The following is a 10,584-nucleotide window of genomic DNA, read 5'->3' on the forward strand; positions in this document are numbered from 1 at the left end:
TAGCAGTATACAGACCTACCATCTCACAGAAACCTGACTAAAAGAGGGGTTAAGGTAGGAAAGAAACATTTTAAAAATCACCCAAGAGATTTTTAGAGTGTTCTCACAGTCAAGTCAGATGGCCAGTACTCCAAAGTTTCTCCAGCACTGATAACAAAGCACAATGAGATGGCACTTTTATTAGAAACAGCAGCTTGAGACCCAGAAAAAGGTGATGAGTTTCATATGGCAAAAATATAATCTTTTTCTTTCAAGGAGGCAGAGAAGCAAATAAGTGGTCACCTCAATATATGGGACATATAATCCACTTTGTGAACTGCAAGAAAGGGGAAGAGATTCTGAGGGCAAGGATTTTGTCTCAGAAGTCGCACCATCTTAATTTGTTTAGTCACTTCTGAAGAAAAAAAAAATCAAAATAAAGTTTCCCAAAGATACCTTAAAGCTGAAAACCTGAACAGCACTTTTTTTGGGGGGAGGAGGGGCTGGGGTGGTGGGAGATCGGAGAACCCCTTTTGCAATCACTTTTGTTTGACCGGTACTTAAGTACACAAAAATGAGGCTTCCCATAGTTGAGTCTTTCTTGATGCTCTGCTTGACTCTCAAAAGGCAGGCCCATGTCCCCTCCCGCCTCCATGGAGAGGACAGTGCACACTGAACTGAAAAGTACCTCCCAAAAGTAAAGAAATGTATATACTGCTGTTTCAGATTTGTGGGTTTATTTAGAATGTGTTACAAATGATCACTACATCATGAACAACAAAATAGTTTAATTATAAAATATGAACATTGCAACATGTTTTTATTGTGGATCACAGATAAAGAAGTATGAAAACCACGTTACCAAAAGATAAAAAATTTGGCCAGTCAAAAAAGGCGAAAACATTCACTTCAAACTACTTAATGAAGTAACAGCTTCAGTGGTTCTCTAAATAATATACCTTTTTTTTTTTTTTAAGGACAAACCTCTGAAAAAAAAAAAAACAGAACAAAAATGGAAGATGAAACCATCTGGGTAATAATCAAAAGTATAGCAGAGTTCTGATATTCCAAATAAACAACATCACAGAATGTGAGTTACCAACACTAAATTAAGTAAATACATACTAACAGGAGATACATACAGTCGAGGTAAAACAAAATGTTTAGTCTGTCTAACTATTAAGTGCCACATGGCCCATTCTCTGCAAAAGCTCTTGCCCTCACTTTCAAGAACACATTATCAGTATTATCTAATCACAGTTTCCTAACCTATAGCAAAGACTTGATGAAAGGGAAAAGCAGATCTAAAAACTGAAGTTATGACACAATGATTAACAGGGTTATATTTTTAAAAGACACATATATACTACTTTTTATACCAAAATGTTCTCTAAATTCTTACATAGTCTATGAAAAACATTATACACACCTATTTTGGATTATGTTCTGAGACAGTAAAGACAGTGAGACTGTATTAATAGCATCAATCTAGTGGGGAAAAAAATAACATCATTGTGCTAAATTAAAATTCCTATTTATTTTGAGAAAAGGACAAACAACAGGTGAATCTGACCTACATCTTTTTCAACTACTATGGAAACTAAAGAATAAAGTTCAGTTCCACCAAGAGCTAATCATCTAATTTATTTCCATAGTAACAGTGCTGATAGCAACAAGCTACCAATTTTCCTAAATTTAGTAATTGCTACATTATTAAATTTCAGGTGAAACTGTTAAAGTCTTAGAAGATAAAAACTATTTTTTAAACCCACATATAAGAGTTGCTTTTGAAACAAAAATTAAATGTTGAAATCAAAGTAAATGTTAAATATCAATAAGTAAATCATCATGGCAATGTTGACACTTTCAGCTTCACAACACTTTTCCCACCAAAGATGGGGGGGAAAAAGTCAATACAAAAGCTACTCTACAAAATCAAAAACTTACTTAACATTTCTAAATAGTCAATATGTGAAAAGGAAAAGTATTCCAAACCAAGAAATAATTGTCATTTTTTTCCTGCTAACCAGATTTCATGATTCTCAGTTATCTTTAAAATACTCAGAAAAAAAACTTCTCAACCGTATGACTCTAAGATCTTGCATTAAGTTGCACCTTAATATAAAATTGTCGCCTTCTCTAGAAGATATAATTAAGTTGTTTTTTTGTTTGGGAATTACTAAAGTACAAAAATAATATGTGATTAATACTTTAAATTACTACTTCTATTTTTTTAATTAAAAAAGGAATTGGGGACCTCCTTGGTGGCGGCACAAGGGGTCAGTTCTCAGTACTATGAAACTATCCACAGCTACAGCAGCACAGATCCCAGCCAGCCTGGAGCAAACCCACAAGGCACAGCAGACCTCTCCTGTCTCACCTGCTGCTCCCCTCACCAGGTACCTCAGCAGATCTACCCATTCTGCTTCCCACTCTGTCCCTGTTGAATCTGCTATACCCCCTACCCTGCACCTATGGTCTATATCCCAGCTCTTTTATGTATAAAAAGATAAATCTGTAAAAAAATAAAAAGGAATTGATTTGTGAATGGTTTCCTCCTCTCTTCTAAAGTAAAAATCAAAGCGTCTATCAAAAACACTAATTTAAATATATTACTCTAAACATGGTAGTCCTGAAGAACTAGATGTACTTACTATTTGCACAATTTTCCAAATTTAGAAATAAAACCAGAGATAAGATACAATTACGAACTTTAATCTCTTGATTATTATTTCAAAATTGTCAAATTCATATTGGGGGATTAAGATTTCAGAGCTTACCATTATTACATAAATTTTTAATAATATGCAGATCAAAGAAAAGAATCCAAGGGGTAATATATTTTAGTAATATCAAATGCATTTTATTCAATACACTGCCTTTTCTCTCTATGATTTATTTATTTATGAATAAAGAACTGGGGTACAGGCCAGAGAAGCAGGGGTGGCAAAAGGCTTCACCAGAGACAGAGTGGGGAGCAGAACAGGCATCAGACTTTCAAAGTATACTGCTGAGGGGAGCAGAGGGCGGGTCAGGAGAGGTCTGCCGCGCCATGTGGATCACCTCTGAGGCAGGCGGAGATCCAACTCATGCAGAAGTGGCTTTAACTTCTTAGTGCTGTGTTTTAACTCACTGTGCCACCCAGGAGAGCCTGTTCTGCTCTTTTAATACACCATTTTTGCTATCTAAGAAGCACAGGCAGTAAAGGGTTGCTGTCTTAAACCAGCATTAATAAAAAAATCTGGTAAATGCCTCTTTACTGCCCCCTGGGTCCCAACCAAAAGCAATGTTCTTTTGTGTTTCAGAAAAAGTGGATGTTTTAACCTTAGTTGATAAAAGAAATGACTAAAACTAGCCGAACTCTGTATAAACTCTAAAGCCAGGAAAATGAAATTCAAATCCATCCCTCCTGCTAAACAGCTGTGTTACTTTGAGCAAAGTATGTTAAGTTCTGTGTTTTGGTTCCCTCAATTGTAAAGTGGCAGTAAAAATAGTTACTTCATAGGGTTTTAAGGATTGATGAATATGAAAACCACTTACAATTTACTGGCACACAACTGCTCTGTAAAGTTTGCCTTTAGTTTTACTGTTGCAGATTTTTACAGTTCAGTTTGTGAAAATCTTCCAAATGAAAATTATTTAATTATACCTATAAAAAAAGAACATAATTTGTATTCATTAAGGGAGGAGGATGAAGACTAATGCAAGAATCTTAAAACCCAAGTGAGGTAACACTGAGTACTTCTGAAAATAAGTTTTAGTTTAAGAAATCAAAAACATTCTCATTAGTAACAAGTGACACTTTCTTAGAAATAAAGTTTATATTAATTCTAATTTCTTTTTTGCTATACTCTGATAATGCAGGTTACAGGTTATAAGTCTTATAGTTTAATTCTGATATGTACAAATAAAATCAGAATTTAAGTGTAAAATTAAATTTTACACTTTCCATATAGCAGCACCTAGTTTGTAGAAAGTTTATGTATGTATCCTTGTAAATGTACTTTATAGGTAATGAAATTAGCTAAAAGAAATGTATACAAAAATTACTGTTAACTGTTTTCTAGGGTGAAAAAAACAAATCTATTGCAAGCATTAAGGTATATCTAACACAATCTGGATTAAGACTTTTAAGATACTGAGTATTGCCCAGTACTGCTCAGTAGACAGATGTGTTAACTTATTTACATTAATACTACTTATACATATCCCTCTCACTCAAAATTCCACACTACACAGGTAAAAGAAAACAGTAGAGATAAATTTTATTAGGTAAAAGTCCAAATACTTGTTATTAGTATACTATAAATAAAAGAGAGAATACCCCAATTATTTCTATATTTAAAAATTAGATATCCTAGAACTTAGGTTAATAAGGCCAAATAAAATCAAGATGATGAATGTGGCTGTTGTTCCATTGCTTGCTATGTTCTCTGCTTCTCTGCCAATGAAACATATCCCTAAGGCAGTTTATAGCTTAAGCCATGTATTTTTCAAAAGAACATATACCTATATTTTTAAATTAATCAGCAGACAGAAAGTCCACCTATTTTCTACTTTACAATAAAAATAACAATCCAATCCCTTGGTATAAACCAATTAAATTAAATATATTGGAAGAGTAAACAATTCCTAATAGTCTTGTCTTTTTTTTTTTCAAAGATTCATTTTATTTATTTATGCATACAAGAGCTGGGGTGTAGGCCAGAGGGGTGTGTGTGTGTGTGGGGATGTTCAAAGGATTCATCAGAGACAGAGCAGAAGAAAAGGTGGCCCTAGTGACATACACTGCTGAGGAGAGCAATGGGCAAGACAGGAGAGGTAGCTGCGCCATGTGGGTCACCTTCCTGGCCAGGGATTGAACTTGTGCTTCAATGTCTGCTGATATCTTCATAGAACTGAGGCTTAACCCCTTGCACCACCAGGCACAATATTATATAATTATTATGTAATAATTATAATAATAATAATATTCTCAAGTACATGTTTCTAACTTGATCAGCTTTCCATTAAATCACACATAACTTTAAATATTCTGCTGTTATATACAGAATTCAAAAATCTTTTAGACAAAACACCAACAAAGAAGTTCTATAACGTTTTATGCTTAATTAAAACAAAGAGAATAGGCCCTCCCTGGTGGCACAGTGGGTTAAAACACAGCACTAAGAAGATAAAACCACTTCAGCAAGAGTTCAATCCCCTGCCCAGGAGGTGATCCACATGGCATGGCAGACCTCTCCTGACCTGCCTGCTGCTCTCCTCAGGAGTGCCCTCAGGGGTGTATTTGATTTCGTCAGTCCACCTGTTCTGCTCCCCACTCTGTCTCTGGTGAATCCTCTCACTGCCCCTGCACCTCTGGCCTGTATTCCAGCTCTGTATGCATAAATAAATAAATCTTAAAAAAAAAAAAGCAAAGAGAATAAAGCTGTGAAGGCTTAGGCAAATAAGAGAAACCCTCATACCACAAGGTATAAATGCTAAGTAAAGACATGTGTTTCTTAAATTTTCAAATTTTCATTTTCTTTAAAATATATTCTAAGGTTCAAAGATAAAAATGTAAACCAAGTATAATGACCAAAAATAAAAAAATAATTAAATCAAAACAAAAACCTGGTAGACATAAATAAGCAGAAATATATTTTAAATTGGATCCTCAGGGTTACAAACTAACACTTTGCCAAACTAATTACAAATATGGGAAGAAAATCAACAGTGATTCCTCTCCTCACCTTTAAACACACATACAATACTAAGTTGTCTATAATGGAATTTTTTGTTTGTTTGTTTGAAAAGCAAGAGGTGTGGGCACTTCAGTAATTAGAAAATCTAGCACTATACAAAGATAAGAAAGGCAAACACAACTGTTCTAATGAGAACATGGGATGCTAATTTCAAACAAGGTGACAGGATTTATGTCACAATAGGCCAAAGTGATTTTGGAACAGTAATTACTTAAGACTTTTAAATTTCTATTTCTGCACAATTTCTTCCTATAGTCCCTCTTTGAAGGCAAATTACTTAAAATTTAAAAATCTGTATCATAGATTCCTTATCCTAAAACTTTCATTCCTAGGACATAAATTGATTGAACTGAACTACTAAACACTATACTATGCTCTCCAGCCTATAGCATTGATGGAACTAAAATCCATTTCTCTTAGTACACTTAAAGGACTTTTTTATTTGTAAAAATGACCCTGAAGAAGTCATCACTAATTCTTTAAAACCTGATATTCTTAATTGTAAAATGATGGAGTGGGTCTGCGTTCTATGGTTCCCCCCAGTTGTAAACTATGTAGAAATGTCTATAACTTAAAACAAGCTCAAGGAACTAAAAGTTCAGAAGTGAAAAAAATTGAAAGAGGGTCTTGAATCAATTCAAATGTTGGTCTATCTACAGAATACCATGGGGGGGGAGGAAATTAGAACCCATAAACCTGGAGGAAAGGAAGCAGGCAGCTTGAGAACAATTTAGATTTGGTGAGGTTGGTTTTTAAGAATGGGAAATGATGAGGTAAGGTTGAACAGAAGTGTTTCCAACATAGTTGCTGGGGAGGAAGGACTGCTTAGGAACTTTCAAAGAGGCTTCCCTCAGCAGTTAGATAAGCTCTGAAAATTAACCAGAAGGGTACATCTCCATGTCTTCTAGGACTGATATGGCCAAGTTCCAAAGTCCTTTGCTAAAAATAGCTGAAGGGAGCAGCTCAATTTAGAGTAAGACACTGTCTATTGTTATGTTCTCCTAAGTGTGAACCATATAATGATGGAGACGTTTCTATAACCCATCAGTCTAAAGAGAAGCAGGTGCTAAGAACTATTCTATTCACTGAGTACTAAATTTCAGGTCACAGTTTATATAATTACAGAAACTGGTCACACAAAAGCATTTGCAATCAAACGCTATAAATACTTCACAGACATTGGGAAAAACAAAAATAAAAATTATCCGATGTCAACATACACCTTAGATCACGAATTTTAGGAAACGGGACACTAACATCACTGAATCCAATTCCTTTATTTTAGAGATGACTAAATCTCCAGAGAATTTTAAGATAAACTTAAATTCAAAATGAAAAAAGGATGGTTTAAGACAAAGGTGGAAATAGTAAAGAATCTATGGAAATCTGATTATTCAAGAAATAACATTCTGCAGAGTCTGGTTTATGTAGAAATAAGAAAAATGAAAAAGGTGTCAATACAATAAAAATAAAAATAAAAGACAATGTACAAGAAGAATGAAGATACATAGTCATACTGAGTACAACTGAAGAAAATGTCCTTTGCACTCTTTAGTAAAACATTTCAGAAACAGACTAATATTTTGACAATAAGCTTATAAATCTGGGACTACTGTCACAAGAAATTGTCCTGTCATAGCAACTGTCATATAAGTGAAGTCCATGCAGGAAACAGAAGCTCCAAGTCCCAAACATCCGCATTTTGGCCTCTGCTGTGTATGTCCATTTTCATGGGATAGAGAACACAAAATTGACAGGACGGCCCCATGATCTGACAGTAAGATCACACACGCCCAATCACTAGCAGTTCCGCGTGCCGGCCACCTGTTAGCCTGCCCACTGAGCCCCCAAAACTGCTCCAGCCAGGAACTGGTGATGCCTTTGTTGTTCCCTAACTTCAGGAGCTACGAGACTTCAGTTTACCGTGACGCCTGAAGGCAAAACTTCCCCCAAGACGAGTAAATCGGCCCAGACTGGCCTGGCAAAGCCCTCTTCTTAGCTAAGAAAAGGCGGGAGAACCCCAGGCGAAGCACACTTGTCACCTACTAATCCCAGGAAGAAGTAGGAGCCAAAAGCGAGTGAAGTCGGGGACCGAGAACCCAGGGCCCTACAGAGATGCAGGCTCCGGTTCGCAAAGGAGGTGGGTTCCCAAAGGGGGGTGGGCCGTCCCGCTGGGTTAAGAACTGCGAGATCCCGGGATCCGGGAAGGAGAGTGCTAACAAGAGCGGGGTTGGGGAGGGGTGGTCAGGAGGCAATGGCTGGGGAAGAGCTGAAGTGGAAGGCAAGAAACTTGGGCTTGAAAGGGACGGGTGAGGCTGGGATGGGGAACAGCGAGGCGAGAGGCAAGCGGAGACGAGAAGCTAAACTGAGGTGAAAGGCGCGGCCAGCGTAAGGGGAAGGGCTGAAGTAAGGGTAGCCCTGCAGGGACAAGGGACAGGCGATGGGAACCCCCACCTACAGGGACCGGGGCAAACTGCTGACCCGCTCTTTTCACAGGCTGGACCCGACCGGCTGCACTCAGACCCTGTCGGCCCAGAAGACTCACCCAAACGATGCAGAGGCCCCACAACAGGACATGGGGACCGGTCCAGACCCACAGTAGAACCAAGCGGGTGGAGGAAACCGCGGCGTTAGCGTGACCCGGATGCGCATCCCTAGGAACCGGAAGTCAGCGACCAGGGTCACCTCACAATCCACACCTCGTTCCTCCACTAGCCGCTAGGCGCATGTGTCAGGCCTCGCGGGGCGGTACAGCTCCTAGATCCCGCCCACTCTCCCGCCCCTGGAGCCCCGCCCCTAGTTACGCCCCGCCCTTGATTACGCTTGGCTCAGGGCTTCTAAACCGCGTGGTGCCAGTGCACTGAATCTTGCTGAGCCCAGGCACTAGTACTACTGAGGCAGTAACATCCCCTGTGGAAAGTAATTCGGCTCTCATTTCTCTAGAAGGTCTTTTAAAATACGTGTAATCGGGCCCTCCCTGGTGGTGCAGCGGGTTAAAGCACAACACTAAGAAGCTAAAGCCACTTCCGCATGAGTTTGATGCCCGCCTGCCCCAGAGGCGATCAACTTGGCGAGGCAGATCTCTCCTGACCTTCCCGCTGCTCCCCTCTGCAGTGTACTTCGTCGATCTGTCTGTTTTGCTCCCCAGAAACAGGTGAATCCTCTCAGCACCTCTGGCCTGTACCCCAGTTCGTGTATGCATATATAAATAAAAATCTTAGAAAAAAAAACCACTCTGGGTTAGCCTCCCCCAGGGTGTCTTTCAAAACGTCCCACCCATTCTTTCAGTTTTTCTCCATCTACCAAATGTATCCAACATTTCTCCTTACGTTTTAGGGAGACAGAGATTACACCCATTTTTTTTTTGAAGATTTATTTATTTATTTACATGCAGAACTGGGATACAGGCCAGAGGTGCAGGGGTGGTGAGAGGATTCACCAGAGACAGAGTGGGGGCAGAAAAGGCAGGTTGACAAAGTACACTGCTGAGGGGAGCAGCGGGCGGAATAGGAGAGGTCTGCTGCCATGTGGGTCACCTCCAGGGCCTGGGATCGAACATGCTGAAGAGGCTGCCCCTAGCTTTGTAGTGCTGTATATTAACTCGTTGCACCACCAGGGTGGGCCCTCATGTTGATATTTTTATCTCCAATGTTAGTTACTATTTAATATTGTGTTGAACTTACAATTAACTTCTATTTCGTGTACATTGTTTATGTAATCATTTTATCAGAAATAAAATTCTTAATTACTTTGTTTATTTTAAATTAGTACTGAAATAGGAGTAGGAGTAAGGTTGAATTCAGATTTTATGGGGCCTAAAGTTTATTCAAGTTGGGCCCCCTATTTTAAAAAGTCCAGAATTTTAAGACAATATTAGGTATAAAAAAGAATCTTTAGAAAATAAATAACAAACCATGAACTTTTAAATTCCACAAAAACTACACAGCATTGACTAATAACTTGAGACACTGAAAAAAACCTTTTTCCTATATATTTTGGCTGTGTGTTCTTTGATAACCCCTTCCAATGACAGCGTTCTACCAAGTAACATTATTAAGATCTTTGACTCCCCTGTTTCATACCCCACATATAATTCATCAGCATGTTTCACAGGATGTGCTTTCAGAAATCTACCCAGAAATTGACAATTTATTGCCTTTTTGGGTACAATTCAGGGGCAATCGTTGACTGCTTGCCCTTTTTATATTCTTGTCTTTCCACACTATATTAACACAGCAGCAGTGAGGTCCTCTTAAAAACCTTAAGTAGATCATATTCTTCCTCCAAATAAAGTGAAAACCAAAGCTAGTCATTGGTCGATAGGATCCTCAAGATTTGGCCTACTCCCCAATTCAACTAGTCTCATCTTCTACTCTTTTCTGTATCCCTCCACTCAAGGCACATTGACCTCTTTGCTGTTCCTTAAACCTGCATGTAAACTCTGGGTCTTTGTGCTTGCTGATCTTGGACTGTTCTTCCCCCAGATAACCGCATCATTTACCCATCATCTCCTTTACATCCTTTTTCAAATGTCATCCTCTCAATGAGACTTGCCTGACACTATTTTTTTAATTGAAGAACCACATTCTTCTCATACTTTCTAGTCCATTTTTCTCTAATAACACACATGCTAGCCTACAATATGCTGGCAAATTTGTTTTCAAGTCACACATGCATGAACGCCACAATATAAGATCCACGAGGGCATGGGTGCTGTCTGTCTTGCTCATTAATAGTATTTCAGTACTAATACAGAGCCTAGCACTTAGTAAGAGTCCAATAAATGTTTGTTGACTGAAAAGATACTGTTCCTTTACTCTTTGTTCTGAAACCAGGCAAGCTCGGGCTTCAGTGACACCAG

At 38.4% G+C, this 10,584-nt stretch overlaps 1 protein-coding gene across 1 annotated transcript in view; it reads right to left on the bottom strand.

Moving 5' to 3' along the window:
* EYA3 (EYA transcriptional coactivator and phosphatase 3) overlaps window positions 1–8,391 on the bottom strand; it is an 86,581-nt gene extending 78,190 nt beyond the window's left edge. The window contains exon 1 of the mRNA XM_004679405.2: window positions 8,269–8,391. The gene's annotated coding sequence lies outside the window, so the exon portion shown is untranslated. The remainder of the gene's footprint in view (window positions 1–8,268) is intronic.
* Between the last annotated feature and the right edge of the window lie 2,193 nt (window positions 8,392–10,584).

Source organism: Condylura cristata, unplaced genomic scaffold (assembly GCF_000260355.1).
Source record: "Condylura cristata isolate star-nosed mole 26May11 unplaced genomic scaffold, ConCri1.0 scaffold00008, whole genome shotgun sequence".
In the NCBI taxonomy this organism is placed as follows: Eukaryota; Metazoa; Chordata; class Mammalia; order Eulipotyphla; family Talpidae; genus Condylura; species Condylura cristata.